Genomic DNA, 20129 nt, shown 5'->3' on the forward strand with positions numbered 1-20129 from the left:
TCCACTTGTTTATTAACGTTTCTCCTGCCTTACGATTTTCTATCTTCTCTGCCCTGTTGGTTTTGACCTGTCTACCATACCATTCTCTTGCCTCTGATTTGCTCCTCTGGAGAGCAGCCCTTCTATGGAAATAATCCAGTGGTCTGCCTGATAAGACCAGATCACTGTACAGGGGATAAAGGGTGCAGGCAGGGGTTCCTCTGAAATCTGACAGGCGGAGTGGTTTGCACCACATCTTTCCAAGGTGGCTTTTTTGGACCTGTGGCCCTATCTGTAGCCCTTAATGGATTATTACAGATGATAACAAGCACAGACCAGGCCTATTGGTCATGTGAAAGTGTGTGCATTACAGCCATTTTCTTTCAATAAGCAGTAAAGCAGAACTGGCGTGCCTTAATTTATATTTACAGCACTGAACATGATCCATGTCCTGAATGTACTGCAGAACCTTTCTTAAAAAGGAAAGATGTAAAATGCTTGTCATTACAACCAATGCTGAGTTTAACTGAGGCTGCCTCTATTTCCACGCAGAAGAATCCTAGGAATGAAGCATGAATGCCGTTCACCAGGCTCTTTTGGCCACATAAAAGACAGCTGGCACTTATGAGCAAAGGAAGTGAAAGTATTTTGGGGCCAACTCCCCTAGTGCAGCTCACCCATAAGGACAAGTGAGGTGAATATGGATATCAGCCAACCTTTTGTAACCCAAGCATGACCCTGTATGTGCTTCGTGTTTGTTATTGTAGGTATTATGTTGCGCACTATTCACTAGCCAGGCTGTTCTGCAGGACACAGTCCCTAATGGGAATCATTTAATGTACACCAATAAGCAGGTCAATAGTGCCTATCAACATCAGTAGGAGATAGGCTCTTATGTGCAAAGTATGAAATATTTTTTTTCATTTCATGTTTTTCAATCAGAACATTTTGTTCAAAGTTAAAATTATTGCATGTTTCCCATACACAAATTTTAAAGGGAACCTGTCACCAGATTTTAGTATCTAGTCTGAAAGCAGAATAATGTACAGATAGAGACTCTGATTACAGCGATGTTTCACTTACTGGGTTGTTTGCTGTAGTTTTTATAAAATCACAGTTTTATCAGCAAGATATTATCATTAGTAAATATGTTGCCAGTGTGAGCGGAGTTACATAGAGCTCAGCATTCAGAGGACTGGTAGATCTGCAGCAGATAAAACAGGGATGTTATCAAAACTGCCTTAGGTAGCCCAGTAAATGACACATCGCTAGAATCAGAGTCTTTTCCCCTATGTCATGCTGCTTTCAGATGGGATAGCAAAAACCTGATGACAGATTCCCTTTATGGTCAAAGCAAGTTAGCTTACCAAAGCTATTCTTATGTGATGTTAAAATATTTCAAGTTAACTCATTCTCTATGCAATAATATAAAGTATACAGGTGATTCTCACAAAATTAGAATATCATCAAACCAGCTTCTTTAGCAATGATCTTACTCTCCTTGTGGAATGTCTCAATGACTGCCATCTGGACATCTGTCAAGTCAGCAGTCTTCCCCATGATTGTGGAGCCTACTGAAACAAACTAAGGTACCTTTTTAAATGCTTAGGAAGCCTTTGCAAGTGTTTTTTGTAAATTTTTCTAATTTACTGAGATAATTACTTTTGAGTTTTCATTGGCTGTAAGCCATAATCACCAACATTAACAGAAATAAACACTTGAAATAGATCACCCTGACACTAGTTTCGTCCACACTTCTTTGGGGTTGAGGGACATGGCACAAACCCTGCATCTCATCTAGTAAGTAACATACTTAGGGCTTTCCCATTTTGGAAACTAGACCCCACAAGGAATTCATATAGGGGTGTAATAAACATTTTTAACCTACAGGTAATCCACAAAACTTCATAACATTTAGATGTGAGAACAAAAAAAAATAATTTTTTTCCACTAAAATTCTGTTTTAGCATCAAATGTATAATTTACATGGGGGGTAATGGGAGAAATTGGACCCCACAATCTGTTATGAAATTTATCCCAAATGTGGTAATACCCCATATGTGGTTGTATACTATTGTTTGAGCACAAGGCAAGGAATGGATGGGAAGAAGCGCTACTTGAATTTTAGAATGCAGATTTCGTTTGAATAGATTGTGGTCTTCATTAGATGAGCCCCTGAGGTGCCAGAACAGCAGAAAGCCGACAGCTGACCCCATATTGGAAATTTCACTGCCTAAGAAATTCATGTAGGGGAGTAGTGAGTATTTTGAACCCATAGGTGCCTTACAGAATTCTATAACATTGAGACGTGGAAATATGAAATTTTAGTGATAAAAATGTAATTCTTGTACTTGCTGCAAATTCGTCAGGTACGCAAGGGTTAATAGGTGAAGCTAGACTCAACAATTTATTGCGCAATTTTTCCTGAAGGCAGTGCTGGACCATATGTTGTCAGAAATTACTGTCAGGTCACACGCCAGGGTTAAGAAGGAAGGAGCGCTGTTTGACTTTTGGAGAACAGCTTTCGCTAGAATATTTTGCGGGCAACATTTGCGGAGCTTGGAAGTTGCCGGAACAGCAGAAAAACTCCAAAAGTGACCCTATTGCACAAATCACACCTCTGAATGAATTCATCTATGGCTACAGTGACTATTTTGTAACATCCATGACAGTTTTTATTTCTGGAGAATAGCAAATAAGCTAGTTTAGTGCCCATACATTGTGCCCCCATACAGTGTAGAGCGCCCATATATTTTAGTGGCCCCATACATTGTGCCCAGCTCGCGCTTCTGGCGATATACACCCCATAAATTGTTAAGTGCCTTATCTCCACTACAATAATGCCAAACATGTGTCCGCTTACTGTGGAGCTCAGAAGTAAGGGGGGCATTTGGATTTGAGAAAGCAGAATTCACTGGATATTATTTGAGGGGTGGGAGCCATGTTGTTTTTCCAGAGTCTTTGTTGTAGCAGGTACGTATGACCTCCTATATTTCCAGTGATAGATGACGGACCTGAGTGGGGGCTGGTATTGTTAGGGTTTTTATTGTTAACATTTTGGAGTACATAATTTTTTTTATCGCTTTCAGTATAAGGCTGGAATAACATTTTTGTGTTCTACGCTGAGCAATTACATGGGGGTTTCCATGTAAATCCAACAAAAATGCAATTAAGATGAACCCCACGACGGAACCACCCACCATAATAAGGCAGATGAAGACATTTTGTACTCTGTTTGGCATCTGATCTGGTGGTATCCATCTTTTTAGGGATTCACAGATCTGTGGTTGTCCACACTTGTGCGCTAAAAATACTCCTAAAATGATGGGACATCATCGGAACAGAGATCAGTCCAAAGTGAATCCACCTACCTCATAAATGAGTGGTTCCATTGGGGGTTTTGTCTGAATCACGGTTTTGGGGAATTTACATGGAAACCCCAACGTATTAGCTCAGTGGAGAGCGCAGGATAAATGTGAGCTGAGCCTTATTCCGATTTTTGGGAGGTAGAATGAATAAATAGACAGTAGTATAAGAATAGTTCTTATTTTTATTTTTTGCACAGTTTACCATGTGGTGTAAGTGGTAAAGTAGATTTTTTTTCGGGTCAGTCCAATTACAGCGTTTTTTTTTGTTTTTAGGTATTGCTGCTATCACACAGTAAAAATTCTTTTTTTATTAAAAATTGTTTTTTTCTTCACCACATTCAGAGAGCTGAAACTTTTCTTTTTTGGCAAATAGAGCAATGAGTGTCACGGCCACCATACCCTGGGATCATCACATGACCTCAGGGTGCCATGGTAACCATTGGGACACGCTTTTCTCATCGTGAGGGTCCAGTGGTTAGCAAAGGGGTCTTGTGACCTCTTTGCAACCAATTAAATGCTGCTGTTGGGATTGACAGCAGTATTTAAGGGGTTAATTGGACCCAAATGGCTTCAAAACCGTCCGGCGCCAATATAGCAGGGTGCCAGCTGTCATGTACTTTACTAATTTGTATTTTAATGTTTACCTTAAGCAAAATAATTAACCCGGTCACTGATAAAAATAGAACACTTAACAACTACATATGCCAGGAGGTAATAACACAGCCTCAAAATCAAGCAAGAGCCCACCGTATAGTTGCGATGTGTACAGTTGCCAAATGGGAATAGTCACGCATGGAAAATTTGAGGCAACAGTAGTATTTCAGTCTCACATACGGTTGTTAAATTAAAATGCTAAAACAATTATAACATTTTAACCTTTTTTATTTTATTCACCCTTTTAACAAAAATAAAAACAAGCTACTTATGTAAGATATTAAGTCACTAGATAGGTACACCCTTGGAAAATAATTTTCTGCTAAAGCCAGCAGTATTGTTCCGTCGTGTACGGTTGTAGAATTTGACTATTAAAACAGCTGTAAAACTTTTACCTTTTTTTCCTTAAGTTATCCCCAAGAACAAAAATGCAATCGTAACCTTAATGCTATGTTGCAAAGTAGAAAGAGGTAGGTTCAAGTCTAGAAATTAAAATATGGCTACAGCATGCATAATGGTCATGGGGTGTTCAGTTGATAAACTGGTCTTTCAAAGCAAGTATTCAAAAATTTTTAATGTGCCTGTTAGATAAATGATTTTTTTAAAACGGGACTGCCCGATACTTTAAAAAAAGAGCAGTACAAGAAAATCTTGTTAATTTTGCATTTCAAGAGTAAGTCAACAGGTCCCTATATTCAGGTAGCATATATGGATGAAAATTGGACTACGAAAAAAACAATGCTCTGGTGCCATTGTATGACACGTGGTGCTCGACACTCGATCAGCGCTGGCATCACTGTCCCCACCTTCGGACAAATCGAACATGAAGAGCAAGTCCGGGCTGCAGCTGATTTCAGACTACCTCTTTCTGCTCAATTTGACAGGAGGCTGAGACAGTGATGTGAGTGCTGGTTGGGGGCCGATGTCACCTGTCACAACTACAGTATGGGATCCCCGGGAGATGGACTGCCAACACCGGTGTAACGGCGCAGGCAGTCAAATCAGGGGAGAGTAGTCATTATTAGATTTAGCTGTTAGTAGATCACTTGTGGTTCTAGTAAGGGCAGTTTCTGTAAAATGTAAAAGTTCTGAGCCAAATTTTAAAGCATCAAGTAGGGAGTTAGCAGAAAAATAGCAGGTTAGCCGAGAGTAGATCAAGCGTTCCAGGATGACTTATTATATTGTTTAGTGATAGGACAATTTTTGGGATCACAACATATTGCGACAATTTTTTTACTATGTTAAAAAAAATAATTTGTTTATTTTGTGCTTAGAATATTTCATAATTTTGACCTGCACAAAAGAAAAGAAAGAATAAAGAACAAATGGCATAAAACATCTAATGCAAAACAAATTCTTTATTTACTCCCAAACTTTATTTTGCTTTAAAAATGACATATATTACACTTAGAAACTGAGTTTTGCTTGTTCAATGGAAGTAATGTGATTTAAGAATTTTTCAAACAGCACTGCAAAATATTATGGATGGGCACTATTTTTGTCGTAACAGTATAATTCTATAAATAATGGGTGAATGATTTTAAAACTATTTGTACAACCATGACCATGTATTTGCTATCAGGAGAAAGACATAGCGTAACCCAGGAGACAGTAATAGCAGCCTCGGAGCTCAACTTTGCTTTGTTTTACATTCTTGGCTTCTCCTGGGTGTGAAGGAACTCCACTCCTAATGTTATACCCATCTGGATCTCATTAAACCTTAAAGACCACACAAAGATGGTCTAATTCCTCTAATGACCTTTTCACTGAAGCCAAACTTTTGTATTTAGGTAGGGTCAGTTGACAAGGCAACAGAAGTGTGTTGTTATGTTCACATTGCCGGCTATCGTCAGTAGTATAATGGTAGAATTTATTACACATATGCTCCATGTCAGATACAGCAAGAAATCAGAAGTGGAAGAGCTATCAATCCATGCCATTCCCAATGATATAATTAGATTGAACACTGCTCATCGTTCCTGCTCAAGCTTGGGCTACATGGTAACTTTGGCCTCACAGGTTGCATGGCCAAAACTCTTTATGTAATACTGCTACACCACAGCATAATGTAGGTGAATGGGGTCACCCCCAAATGTATGAATGTGACAAGCAAATCACAAAAAGTTGGAACCAGGCAGAATTTATGCAACTTGATTATGGCAGTCATAGCACCCTAGGAGTTGGGATCTCATTCACGTGAATTGTCCTACAAAGAAGTAGCATCAAATAGCCACATAGAAATACATAACTTGTAGCCAAAATTGCCATGTTGCTCCTGCCTTATGCTAATTACTAGCAAACATGAGAATCTGCATTGTGTTCAGTCAGCTTGATATTATTTTGGAGGCACAGACAATGGATCCAGCATCTATGTTTGAGATTTTGTTCAGCCCCACAGCCCCAGTCTATACCTTTACAATCCCGTCTGGCAGACAGCATATACGGTATCATCGCTTTGAGATATGGGAAATTTGGAGGCCAGTTTAACACCTTGAACTTTTGTAATGTTCTTTAAACCATTCCTTAACAGATTTAGCAGTATGGCAGGCTGCCCTATCCTGCTGAAAGAAGCCACTGCCATCATCAAATACCATTGCTATGAAGCGTACATGGTCTGTAACAATGTTTAGGTAAATTGCTGTTAGCAATGAACAAGGCACAACTTACCGAAACATGTTCACTAGCTTGGCTATTTTTTGATACCTTATTTTAAGCCATGATGGAATAAAAGTTAATGGGGTTTTCCACTTTAACAAAAGTGCTACCCAAACGCTGTTATTCATACAAAATAACAAGCTCATTAGGTACTCACCCTAGCCAGGTAAAACTCCTTGCCATTTTGCACTAGGGAGTAAATCAGATCTTTGCAGCATTGTGGATGGAGACAAGGCTAAATTTTCATACTTTTGTAGGGATTCAGCATGGTTATTCTCAAAGAAAAGTTCATTTAGGCCACTCGTGCAGGGCAGTACATTGGTAACAGGGCCGTGCTGGCCATCCGGCAATTCTGGCAAATGCCAGAAGGGCCTGTCTGGTGATGAGCTGATTTGTCTGCTACGTTGTTAACAGAATCAGTGTTCTCAAGATACCCATACTGTTAGGAGTTGTGATGGACCACAAAGTTGCTGACTTCATCACTTACCCCCGCAGGCCACTGGTATGATTAGAAATATTGGTCTTGTCCAGGGTAATATTAGTAATATATTCCATCTGGTTCATGGGGACGGAGGACAACATGGGCCTGCGTGATTTCAAATGCCAGGACTGAATTTCAGCCCTAGTCCGTACCTAGTTGGTAAGTATTTGGAAACCAATATTATTAGCGGAACATAAACAGGAAAAGCTTATACCGCTTCTATACATTGGACCTAATACTGGTTAAAGCTTACAAATAATGTAAAAGTCTGGGAAAAAACACATCTACATGAAAGTGTCCTTATTGTGTAATGATATGAATTGTTACAAAATTTTGTGGCTGCCAGGAGGAGATATATGGTGACTGAGAAGTAGCTCTTGGGGGTGGGTTAATGTTTTGCTAATTCAGGGGACCTGGAGCTTGTCTGTAATAATAATGTGACAAATGCTAAAATAATGAGATCACGTCTGTAATAAGGATTTAGGAAACCACAGCAGTGCTGAAATGCTTGACCTTAACTCTAATGATTTGATGTTGTCAGGGCTGGGCTGTTATTCAATTTCTAAACTATCAGCATATCTCCAATTGTATAGAAGGTTTTAGGAAATTACTAGCTCTTCATTAAAGGGAATCTGTCAGTAGGAGTAACCCTCCATCTAAATGGGCATGTAGGTCATAGAAAGTTGAATTAAATAAATTATACCATAATATTAGCAATCCAACACCTTATTTCCTGATAAGTCCACTTGTTTCTTACATGACTATAGGACTGTGGGCTGGACACTGATCTGCATGAGAATTTACCTGCAGAGATTATTTTAAATTAAATAGGGTGTTACCAATGTGAGCAGGGGCATAACTACAATAGATACAGGGGTTGAAATTGCAAAGTCCCTTTGGCCTATATGAAAAGACCAATACTATTAAAGACTTGCAATATTTGCGGCCTTGTTTTTACATTGGGGTCCATGAGCTTCAAGTTACGCTGCAGAATGTGAGATGCATAGCAGGATACCAAACTGTCAGTTATTACATGTCTCACTCTAGTAACACCTCCTTTCATTTGTATTAAAGGGGATACTGAACTTTTTTTTTTAAAAGGCATGTGGTTGTTAACAGAGGTAACTACCTGCCTGTTGTACCCAAAGCCGGTTATTGACTGCCCCGACAAGAGATTCAGCTACTCCATGTCAACAGAGCAGCAGTTTCTCTTCCTGTTGACAGGGCGGGACTACTATGTGTGTGTGGAGAGCATTCAGGAATAACAGAGCTTAGCAATAAATCAGGCACCTTCTTGATGCAGATCTGGATAGTACTCAGGAAAAGCATAGCAAAATAGACAATCATGATCATTTTAGCAGACCAGGTTGTACAAATAACACTCGTGCAACTGAGCTGAGTAGACACTAAGGCCACTGACTGTAGCAGAGCTGAGGAAGAAGTGTGACTAGACTCCTGAAAATCATGTGGTAGTAGCAGACACTTGCCACTTGCCACCTGAGCCTGCCTTCAAAGGTCTGAGATGATGATTTTCGAGGTGTATACCAGGTTATCATAGTAGCCCAATGTGCATTTGCACACAGGAAGCTGGCCACAGGGAAATTAGAAAACAAAGCCCAAAGCTGTAGATGAGAAAGGCGAGTAATAGTTAATTTGGGATAATATATCACATAACTCAGACTTACCCAAATCCTACAGTGTCTTCTATGTGGACCACACAACAGGCTCTCTATCTACAAGTGCTTCTCACCAAGTTAGAATATCATCAAAAAGCTAATTTTTTAAGTTATTCAATACAAAAAGTGAAACTCGTATATTATATAGTCATTACAAACAGAGTGATCTATTTCAAGTGTTTATTTCTGTTAATGTTGATGATTATGGCTTACCGCCAATGAAAACCCAAATGTCATTATCTCAGTAAATTAGAATACTTTATACCACCAGCTTGAAAAATTAATTTAAAATCCGAAATGTTGGCCTACTGAAATGTATGTTCAGTAAATGCACTCAAGACTTGGTAGGGGCTCCTTTTGCATCAATTACAGCATCAATGTGGCGTGGCATGGAGGTGATCAACTTGTGGCACAGCTGAGGTGTTATGGAAGCCCAGGTTGCTTTGATATCAGCCTTCAGCTCATCGGCATTCTTGGGTCTGGTGTCTCTCATCTTCCTTTTGACAATACCCCATAGATTCTCAATGGGGTTAAAGTCAGGCGAGTTTGTTGGCCAATCAAGCAAAGTGATACTGTTGTTTTTAAACTAGGTATTTGTATGTTTCGCAGTGTGGACAGGTGCCAAGTCCTCCTGGTGAATGAAATTTCAATTTCCAGAAAACTTGTTGACATAAGGAAGCATAATGTGCTTAAAATTTCCTGGTAGACTGCTGCGCTGTCTTTGATCTTGATAAAACATAGTGGACCTACACCAGCAGATGACATGGCTCCCCAAACCATCACTGATTGTGGAAACGTCACACTAGACCTCAGGCAGCTTGGATTGTGGCCTCTCCACTCTTCCTCCAGACTCTGGGACCTTGATTTCCAAATGAAATTCAAAATTTTCTTTAAACTGAAAACAATACCTTGGACCACTGAGCAACAGTCCAGTTCTTTTTCTCCTTGGCCCACGTAAGACGCTTCTGGCATTGTCTTATGGTCATGAGTGGCTTGACACAAGGAATGACACACTTGTAGCCCATGTCCTGGAAACGTCTGTGGGTGGTGGCTCTTGAAGCAGTGGCTACAGCAGCAATCCACTCCTTGTGAATCTCCCCCAAATTTTTGAATGGCCTTTTTTTAACAATCTTTTCAAGACTTCACTTGCTTGTGCACCTTTTTCTACCACAATTTTTCCTTCCACTCAACTTTCCATTAATATGCTTGGATACAGCACTCTGTGAACAGCCAGCTTCTTTAGCAATGACCTATTGTGGCTTACCCTCCCTGTGGAGTGTGTCAATGACGGTCTTCTGGACATCTGTCAAGTCAGCAGTCTTCCCCATGATTGTGGAGCCTACTGAAACAGACTAAGGGACCTTTTTAAACACTTAGGAAGCCTTTGCCATTGCATTTTGTTAATTATTCTAATTTACTGAGATAATGACTTTTGGGTTTTCATTGGCTGTAAGCCATAATCATCAACATTAACAGAAATAAACACTTGAAATATATCACTCTGTTTGTAATGACTGTATATAATATATGAATTTCACTTTTTGTATTGAAGAACTGAAATAAATTAACATTTTGATGATATTCTAATTTAGTGAGAAAAAATTGTATTTCTATGAGGTTCACTTAAGGCTTTCCACATAAATTTGCATAAATTTCTACAACATATGTATCTCTGTCTAGATAGGACCTATCTATACCAAAATTGTATCCTTAGGTGAAATTTTCATGTTGAATGTTGAAAAAGTATACACCATATTAGCAGTTGCATACACAGACATCACAAGGCCCATAGCCAAAGGCCTAAAAAAATTCAGCAGAGTAGGTAGGATCATGCCTACCATCTTCTAAAATCATGTAGAGGGACACATATTGCACATATTGTGACAGGTACACATTATGGCAACAATGAAGCCCTTTTGTGCTCTCACCCACTACTATACCCCTTTCTTGGACTTTTTAGAGCATGATGCTTTCAAAGAGGCCCCCCATACTGAATTATACCCCCACAGTGAATTCTCCCACAATTTCTCCCTACACACACAGTATCATGACCCCACAGTGCTTCCAGAAAAGTATGATGCTGCCACAGTGCCTCCCACAAATTACAATGCTGCTGCAGTGACTCCAACACAGTATAATGCCTCAACAGTGGCCCACTGTAGGCCCTGTTGTATTAGGGCTAAATCAAATTCAAAACCGAAATGTGGGCCAGCACACCTATTGGTTTAAGTGTAATATACAGTACAGACCAAAGGTTTGGACACACCTTCTCATTTAAAGATTTTTCTGTATTTTCATGACTATGAAAATTGTAAATTCACACTGAAAGCACCAAAACTATGAATTAACACATGTGGAATTATATACTAAACAAAAAAGTGTGAAACAACTGAAATTATGTCTTATATTCTAGGTTCTTCAAAGCAGCCACCTTTTGCTTTGATGACTTCTTTGCACACTCTTGGCATTCTCTTGGTGAGCTTCAAGAGGTAGTCACTGGGAATGGTTTTCACTTCACCGGTGTGCCCTGTCAGGTTTAATAAGTGGGATTTCTTGCCTTATAAATGGTGTTGGGACCATCAGTTGTGTTGTGCAGAAGTCTGCTGGATACACAGCTGATAGTCCTACTGAATAGACTGTTAGAATTTGCATTATGGCAAGAAAAAAGCAGCTAAGTAAAGAAAAACGAGTGGCCATCATTACTTTAAGAAATGAAGGTCAGTCAGTTTGAAAAATTGGGAAAACTTTGAAAGTGTCCCCAAGTGCAGTGGCAAAAACCATCAAGCGCTGCAAAGAAACTGGCTCACATGAGGACTGCCCCAAGAAAGGAAGACCAAGAGTCACCTCTGCTTCTGAGGATAAGTTTATCTGAGTCACCAACCTCAGAAATTGCAGGTTAACAACAGCTCAGATTAGAGATCAGGTCAATGCCACACCGAGTTCTAGCAGCAGACACATCTCTACAACAACTGTTAAGAGGAGACTTTGTGCAGCAGGCCTTTATGGTAAAATAGCTGCTAGGAAACCACTGCTAAGGACAGCCAACAAGCAGAAGAGACTTGCTTGGGCTAAAGAACACAAGGAATGGACATTAGACCAGTGGAAATCTTTGCTTTGGTCTGATGAGTCCAAATTTGAGATCTTTGGTTCCAACCACCGTGTCTTTGTGCGACACAGAAAAGGTGAACGGATGGACTCTACATACCTGGTTCCCACCGTGAAGCATGGAGGAGGGGGTGTGATGGTGTGCGAGTGCTTTGCTGGTGACACTGTTGGGGATTTATTCAAAATTGAAGGCATACTGAACCAGTTTGGCTACCACAGCATCTTGCAGCGGCATGCTATTCCATCCGGTTGGCGTTTAGTTGGACCATCATTTATTTTTCAACAGGACAATGACCCCGAACCCACCTCCAGGCTGTGTAAGGGCTATTTGACCAAGAAGGAGAGTGATGTGGTGCTATGCCAGATGACCTTGCCTCCACAGTCACCAGACCTGAACCCAATCGAGATGGTTTAGGGTGAGCTGGACCGCAGAGTGAAAGCAAAAGGGCCAACAAGAGCTAAGCATCTCTGGGAACTCCTTCAAGTTTGTTGGAAGACCATTCCCAGTGACTACCTCTTGAAGCTCATCAAGAGAATGCCAAGAGTGTGCAAAGCAGTCATCAAAGCAAAAGGTGGCTACTTTGAAGAACCTAGAATATAAGACATATTTTCAGTTGTTTCACACTTTTTTGTTAAGTATATAATTCCACATGGGTTAGTTCATAGTTTTGATGCCTTCAGTGTGAATTTACAATTTTCATAGTCATGAAAATACAGAAAAATCTTTAAATGAGAAGGTGTGTCCAAACTTTTGGTCTGTACTGTATATAGTGCCTTGAAAAAGTATTCATACCCCGTTAACTTTTCCACATTTTTTTCATGTTACACACACAAACTGGAAATGATATATGGCTTTCTAATTATTTTAAAAATATAAGTGAGGAAATTGTAATGTGTATTTGTACTCAGCACCCCTGAGTCAATACTTTGTAGTACCACACTCAACATATAACCGTAAACATGAGATGGTAAGGGGTCCTTGAAGCTAAAAATCTGGTGTTAACCATAGTATAAACAAGTGGACAAGAGACCAACCGTAGATTACTCTCAGCCGTTACCCCACAAGCTCGAGAGCACCAAAATACCCCGAAGGGTTCCCATTGTCCACTTCCAACTTAGGAATCTGGCCCACCATTACCAAGATTCCCCCAAATCACCAGACCCGCAACCAAAACTTATACCAACTGGAGAATCCGTATCCCGACAGACCCCCCAGGCCAATTTAGCACCAACTCCAAGGACCCCTCCCCCCGCCTAACAGCCACTATGACCCGACAAATAAAAATACATCAAACCCAAAAACATAAAGGGCGGGTGGGCGGGACAGCTCACAGGTCCTCAGAGCGGGAAGTGACCGGCTCCTCCCCCCACTCAACCCTTAGCCTCTCTGGCCATAATTAGCCCTCCCCTAGGAGCGAACCCCACGCCCCCTCTTCTTTCTCCAAACCCTCTGTCATGGTGGCTTCCACGCACGCCTCCCGGGGGAGGGGGTGGGGCGGCTCGCTCCAGCCTGTTCTTGACATTGGTATTGTCGGCTACTGAAAATAAGTGTGTCCCAAGGGTCACCGACCCCTCTTCCTCCCATTCCCGAATAACGTGTTACACACACAAACTGGAAATGATATATGGCTTTCTAATTATTTTAAAAATATAAGTGAGGAAATTGTAATGTGTATTTGTACTCAGCACCCCTGAGTCAATACTTTATAGTACCACCTTTCACTGCAATTACTGCAGGCTTTTCGGGTATGTCTCTACCAGCTTTGCAAATATAGAGGCTGAAAGTTTTTGCCTATTTTTCTTTGCAAACTAGATGTACCTCAGTGAGATTGGATGGAGAACATCTGCAAAAAGCAATTTTTAAGTCTTGCCACAGACTCTCAATGGGATTTAGGTCTTTATTGTGACTGGGCCATTCTCACACATGAATATGCTTTGATCTAAACCATTCCGTTGTAACCCTGGTAGTATGCAACATTGTCCTGCTGCAAGATTAACCTATGCCCCAGTCTCAACACTTTTTCAGCATCTAACACGTTTTCCTCCAGGATTTCCCTGTACTGAGCTTGGTCCATCTTCCCATCAAGTCTGACCAGTTTTTATGTCCCTGCTAAAGAAAAACATCCACCACAGCATGATGCTGTCACCACCATGTTTGACTTGGGAATGGTGTTTTCAGGGTGATGTGAAATATAGTTTTCCCCATACATAGCATTTTGCATTTGGCTCAAAAAATTGTACTTTGGTCTCATCTGACCAAATCACCTTTTTTCATATGCTAGCTGTGTATCCTATATGGCTTTTTGCAAACTTCAAGCAAGATTTATTATGGCTTGCTTTAAAAAATGGCCTTCTTCTTGCAACTTTTCCACAAAGGCCAAATTTTGGCGTATATGACTAATAGTTGTTCTGCAGACAGATTCTTCCACCTAAGATGTGGATCTCTGTAGCTCCTCCAAAACCTCTTGGGTGCTAATCTAATTAGGTCCCTTCTTGCTTGAGATATCAGTTTACGTGAACAGCCATGTTTTGGTAGGTTTTAGGTTGTGCCATATTCCTTCTATTATGTGCACATTCACATTGTGGCCATTAACAGACAAATATAATGTAGAATAAAAATATTAGATACCCTGCAGTAAGAAAATAAATAGTAGCAATACATGTAAAAAAAACCCACAAAGTACTTAGTTGACTTTTTTTCTTATTATAAAGGGAAAATGTTTATTCTTTTGAATAAATCAAACTCAGTAGATCATGATGATTCCGGCTACAAAACATAGGCCTGTAGACAGCTACCATGGCATTTCTTCACAGCCAACCAACTTGACATTGGTATTGTCGACTACTGAAAATAAGTGTGTCCCAAGGGTCACCGACCCCTCTTCCTCCCATTCCCGAATAACTACATGAGACTCCAGTTGGATATTATTGGCCACAGCGGCCTTTATTATAAAACAAAACATATAACCATAAACATGAGATGGGAAGGGGTCCTTGAAGCTAAAAATCTGGTGTTAACCATAGTATAAACAAGTGGACAAGAGACCAACCGTAGATTACTCTCAGCCGTTACCCCACAAGCTCGAGAGCACCAAAATACCCCGAAGGGTTCCCATTGTCCACTTCCAACTTAGGAATCTGGCCCACCATTACCAAGATTCCCCCAAATCACCAGACCCGCAACCAAAACTTATACCAACTGGAGAATCCGTATCCCGACGGATCCCCCAGGCCAATTTAGCACCAACTCCAAGGACCCCTCCCCCCGCCACCACAAGGATACTTGACCCCCTCAAGTACCCGAGACCCCACCAACCTTAACCGCTATGGCCCGCTCAATTCCAGACTGCAGCCCAAGGGCCCACAAGTCAATACCCACCGCGTTCAGGTGAACGCCATCACCCAAAAGAAATTGGTCACCATCACGCTCCAAATCAAAATGACGCACGGCAAAACCCCCATTCCGTGCGACAAAACCAGACACGGCCCGATTCACCTTGATGCGGGCCTTATTAAGCTTGTCCACCGACCTAGCGTGCCTCCAAGATCTCCGTGGAACAATCTCCGACCACACTACGGACATGTCCCGAAAGAAAACCCATAACCGTAGCAAGTCATGCTTAATGTCCCGGATTAACTCACGACAAGGACGAACTCCCAAGTCGTTTCCTCCAACATGTAAAACCAGAATATCAGGAGGCCTATCCAACCGAACGCCATTGTGAACCTCCTCCAGGACTCTGTTCCAACCTAGGCCCCGAAACCCCAACCACCTGATGACGGCCACGTCCCTGGAAAAGCCGAGGTGTCTTCCATCTTGCCGGACGTCTGCTCGCTTTGCTCCCCAGTACACGTAAGAGTGGCCAACAATCCACACCAACAACGAGGATGAACCTGAAAAACATAAACAACTTAGGCACGCGCCAACAACAAATACAATGACCCACAGTCCCCAGCCTCTCAGGGTCTCACATAACTCTGATAACGACCGGACTCCCACCTCCCTATCCTCTGTATCACTGCAGGAGCCAATCCACTTAGCGCCGCCTCCGTAGCGGCCCCAATCCGAAAAGAATGCAAGGCGAACCTGGAAGAATCCACACCAATGGCCTCTAAAGACTGCCGAAAAACCGCTACAAACTGATATTTAGACAGAAAAGACCCATCCTCATGGCATAACAAAGGCCCATCCCTGCGCGGGTGAACCCTATCAAAATCCTGCCAGCAACGGACAGGACACATGACTGAACCAGGAACGGCTCCCAACACCACCCTTTTACCTCATCCCGACTGATCCGTCTTGGACTTCCGAATCCAAAATTGCAACGACCCCTCAGAAACAAAAAAGTCCCCCGCCAAAAGGCCCCCTTGACGAACTGTAGTGGGAGACACCAACTCCCCCACCCTCAAAGCCCCATAAAAGGCCAACAAAAAGGCTAAGCGAAATAACGCAACCTCAAAACAAGAAACACAAATATCACCCAGACGAGCCCCCAATCGCTCCAACATCTCAAAAGACACCGGGCGCCTGCGATCACCTCAGCTACCCGATCTCTTCAACCCTTTTGCCGCCTGCTTTACCAGAAAAGACTTTGTCAGGTCTTGCAGGCCCTGGAGCCTGAAACCAAAAGCCAAAGCCGCTATCGTCCTATCAGCCTTTGCTGCCGACCATCCCTGATCTGCCCAATGCCTCATCCATAACAACAACGCCCCACGTGATCCCGGCCAGTACCCACAACACCACAAGATGTCAACCAACTCTCCCAGGTACTCCATACCACCTGATAACACGACCACGTACTCGGCGCCAAGGACGCTTGAATTAAAGGTTCTGCAGCCCGGACACCACGCTCCAAAACTCCGCTGGGCATTCCAGCCCTGACTCCTCAGCCTCCGGAGCCAAAGACCGAAAACGCTGCCACTGGAAATGAGACAAAGAATCGGCAATGCAGTTATTAACGCCGGGCACGTGCGTGGCTGTGAAATAAGCATTCAAAGATAAACACGACAAAACCAACTGCCAAAGAACCCTAATCACGGGGGGCGACCCTGTCGTCAAACTGTTAATGGCACACACGACCGCCACATTATCACAATTGAAACGCTCTCTTTTGTTTCAAAAATCGTCACCCCAAAGCTGCACTGCCACCAAAATCGGAAAAATCTCCAACAGAGTGATGTTCCGCACCAACCCTGTTTCAAACCAAGTTTCCGGCCATCTCGCGGCACACCAACGACCCTGAAAAAAGGCCCCAAAATCCACTCCGCCCGACGCGTCAGTAAACAAATCCAAGTCCGCGTTACCCACCACTTCCTCCATCAACAATGAACGCCCGTTGTAACAGGACAAAAAACGATCCCAAATCTCCAAGTCGGCCTTAAGTTCGGACGATAAAGGAACAAAATGATGCGGGGCGGTAATCCCGGCCGAAGCGCTAGCCAATCTTCGGGAAAAAATTCTCCCCATTGGGATAATCCGGCAAGCGAAATTCAATTTCCCCAGAAGGGACTGTACTTCCCGCAGCAGCAATTTCTTCAACCGTCTAGCACGGGTCACCTCTTCTCTTAAGCCCAACACCTTGTCAACCGGCAACCTAAACTCCCACTCCACAGAATCAATAACAATACCCAAAAAAGACAAACTCGTGCAAGGACCCTCGGTCTTGCCCGGTGCCAACGGGACCCCAAAACGTTCAGCAACCCAAAACACCGTCCTCAACAGAACCTCGCAACATTGAGATTGATCAGGGCCTATACACAAGAAATCGTCCAGATAGTGAATCACCGAATCCAAACCAGACACATCCCGCACCGCCCATTCCAAAAAGGAACTGAAGGCCTCAAAATAAGCGCACGACAACGAACAGCCCATCGGCAAACAACGGTCAACATAAAATCCGCCGTTCCAATAACAGCCTAGCAACCTCACGCTATCGAGGTGAAGCGGCAGTAAAAGAAAGGCCGACTCAATATCGGTCTTAGCCAACAATGCCCCTTTACCACAACTGCGCACCCACCTGGCTGCCCCATCAAACAACGTATACGCCACCGAACAAAGCTCTGGATCAATCCCGTCATTCACGGACCTCCCTTTTGGGTATGACAAATGCTGAATGAGCCTAAACTTATTAGGCTCCTTCTTGGGGACCACGACTAGCGGCGACACCACCAGATCGTCCAAGGGAGGAGTAGGAAATGGTCCAGACATCCTACTCAAAGCCACCTCTTTGGATAACTTTTCAGACACGACTGGCGCGTGCAACAAGGCCAATCTGAGGTTCTTCAAACTCAGTGGTACCACAAAACCTGGGGCAGGTATACAAAAACCAACACTAAAACCAGCCCGCAGCAACTCCGCCCTCTCCCTATCGGGAAACCTATTTAGATAGGGGGCCATCGCGTCCAACCTCACCGGAGTCACCCCCTTTGGAATTACCCTCTGGCTTCCCTTTTTTCCTAAAACACTTGGCGGGTCCGTGTGAAGCGCCGTTGCAATTGGAGCACAAATGCTTGAACTTACAAGTCACTCCGAACTTACACTGGCCCTCATTGAACTGCCAACACACTCCATGCTTCTGACCGCCGGATTGTCCAGACTGACCCCCGGTTCCTGAAGATGAACCTTGCGAACCACTTTGGCCGGAAGTTCCAGCCCCGCTTTGAAAGGGGTGACCAAACTTCGTTGGCGCCATCACCCGCAACCACAAACCAATGTCCTTCTCATCCCACCATATCGCGGGACGGACCGCTTTGCGCTGCTGGAACTGCTCGTCGTATCGTAACCAAGCTTGACCACCATAGGCCCTATGAGCTTCACCTATGGAATCCATGTAACAAAAAAAGGCAGAGCAATTCTCGGGAGCCTTCTTACCAATAACACTTGCCAAAATCGCAAACGCCTGAAGCCAATTCAGAAACGTCTGAGGAATAAGGCGCCATCGCCGCTTTTCCTCATCCTCTTTTTTACTCTCCTCCTTTTTTCCCTTATCCAGGTTAAATTTTTCCAACGGCAAGAGCGAAAATATCTCCACATACTCATCTTTCCAAATCTTTTCACGCACCTCATTCTTCAAGTGCGCCCCTAACGGCCCTTCAAAGCAAACGTACACCTCACCCCGTGCTTTATCATCCAGCCGAATGCCCCCTTCTTTCTCTTTCTCCGTTTGCACAGATACCGAGACCGGCTCGGTCAACCTACCCGGTTCGGCAGACCCGCTGCCGGATAATGCCAACCCCAGATCAGATGCTCCGACCCAAGCTGGCAAAGGGGACGACCCTGGCCTACCACTGCCCAACCGTAACAACAACTCCCGTACACCGGACAACAACTCCCCCACCCCCTCACAACTCGCATCAGCCCGCATACCAACTTCATCACCCTGCTCAACGGACCCCCCAACCCGATTCACAGAAGACAAAGTTGGCGTCGCAAACACCGGGGACAAACAACACATAGATGGGTTCTCACCAGGCTGCAGGGGAGCTGTGATCCCCCCAGCCATAGACGCTGTGGCCGTCCAGCCGTCACTCAATCCTGATGCCGACCTGGAGCCCTCCCGGATGTGGACTTCTCTTCGCAATACCGCTCCAACCGATCCACCCCCTACAGAGGGGACCGTGCCAAACCCGCCAGCCGGTGAGACCACCTGATGTCCAGTAGGCCCAGACCCAGGCCTGCCATCCGGAAAGCTGCCATCTGACGCCACCACTAGAGCAGATGCAGGCCCGGTCGCCAATGCTTGTGAGGAGTAGCGCCCTCTGGCCGTACCCAGCAGCCCCGCTGGATCTGGGGCGCCGCCCGCTGCCGCCGCTGGGATGCTCCCACGCCATCTCTCGCTGCCGCCGGAAGCAGGCCGCCGGGCCTGGACAGCAACACGGCGGCCCCCCGTAACATTGCTCTGCCCGTTAGAAGAACTGGCATGCGTAGGCCCCGCCCCCCCCCCGGGGAGCAGGGGGAGAAGGCCCAACCGCCGCCGCAGACCTCAGTGCAGCTGGTGGATTCCTCCCAGACCGCGGCCTGCTGGGGCGCTTCTGAGCAGGTGCGTGGCCTGGAGGGTCCCGTGAGGGGCTCCTGCGCTGATGCCGAGACACCGGGGCCATATCAAGGGATAGGCGCTCAGGGGGTCGCACTCGCCTGGATCGCCGCTCACCAGGCACGACCTCCGGGGGATCCACGCTCACGCTGCCGCTGTCACCGCCATGGATCCTGTA

This window comes from Ranitomeya variabilis, chromosome 3 (genome assembly GCF_051348905.1).
Source record: "Ranitomeya variabilis isolate aRanVar5 chromosome 3, aRanVar5.hap1, whole genome shotgun sequence".
Taxonomy (NCBI): domain Eukaryota; kingdom Metazoa; phylum Chordata; class Amphibia; order Anura; family Dendrobatidae; genus Ranitomeya; species Ranitomeya variabilis.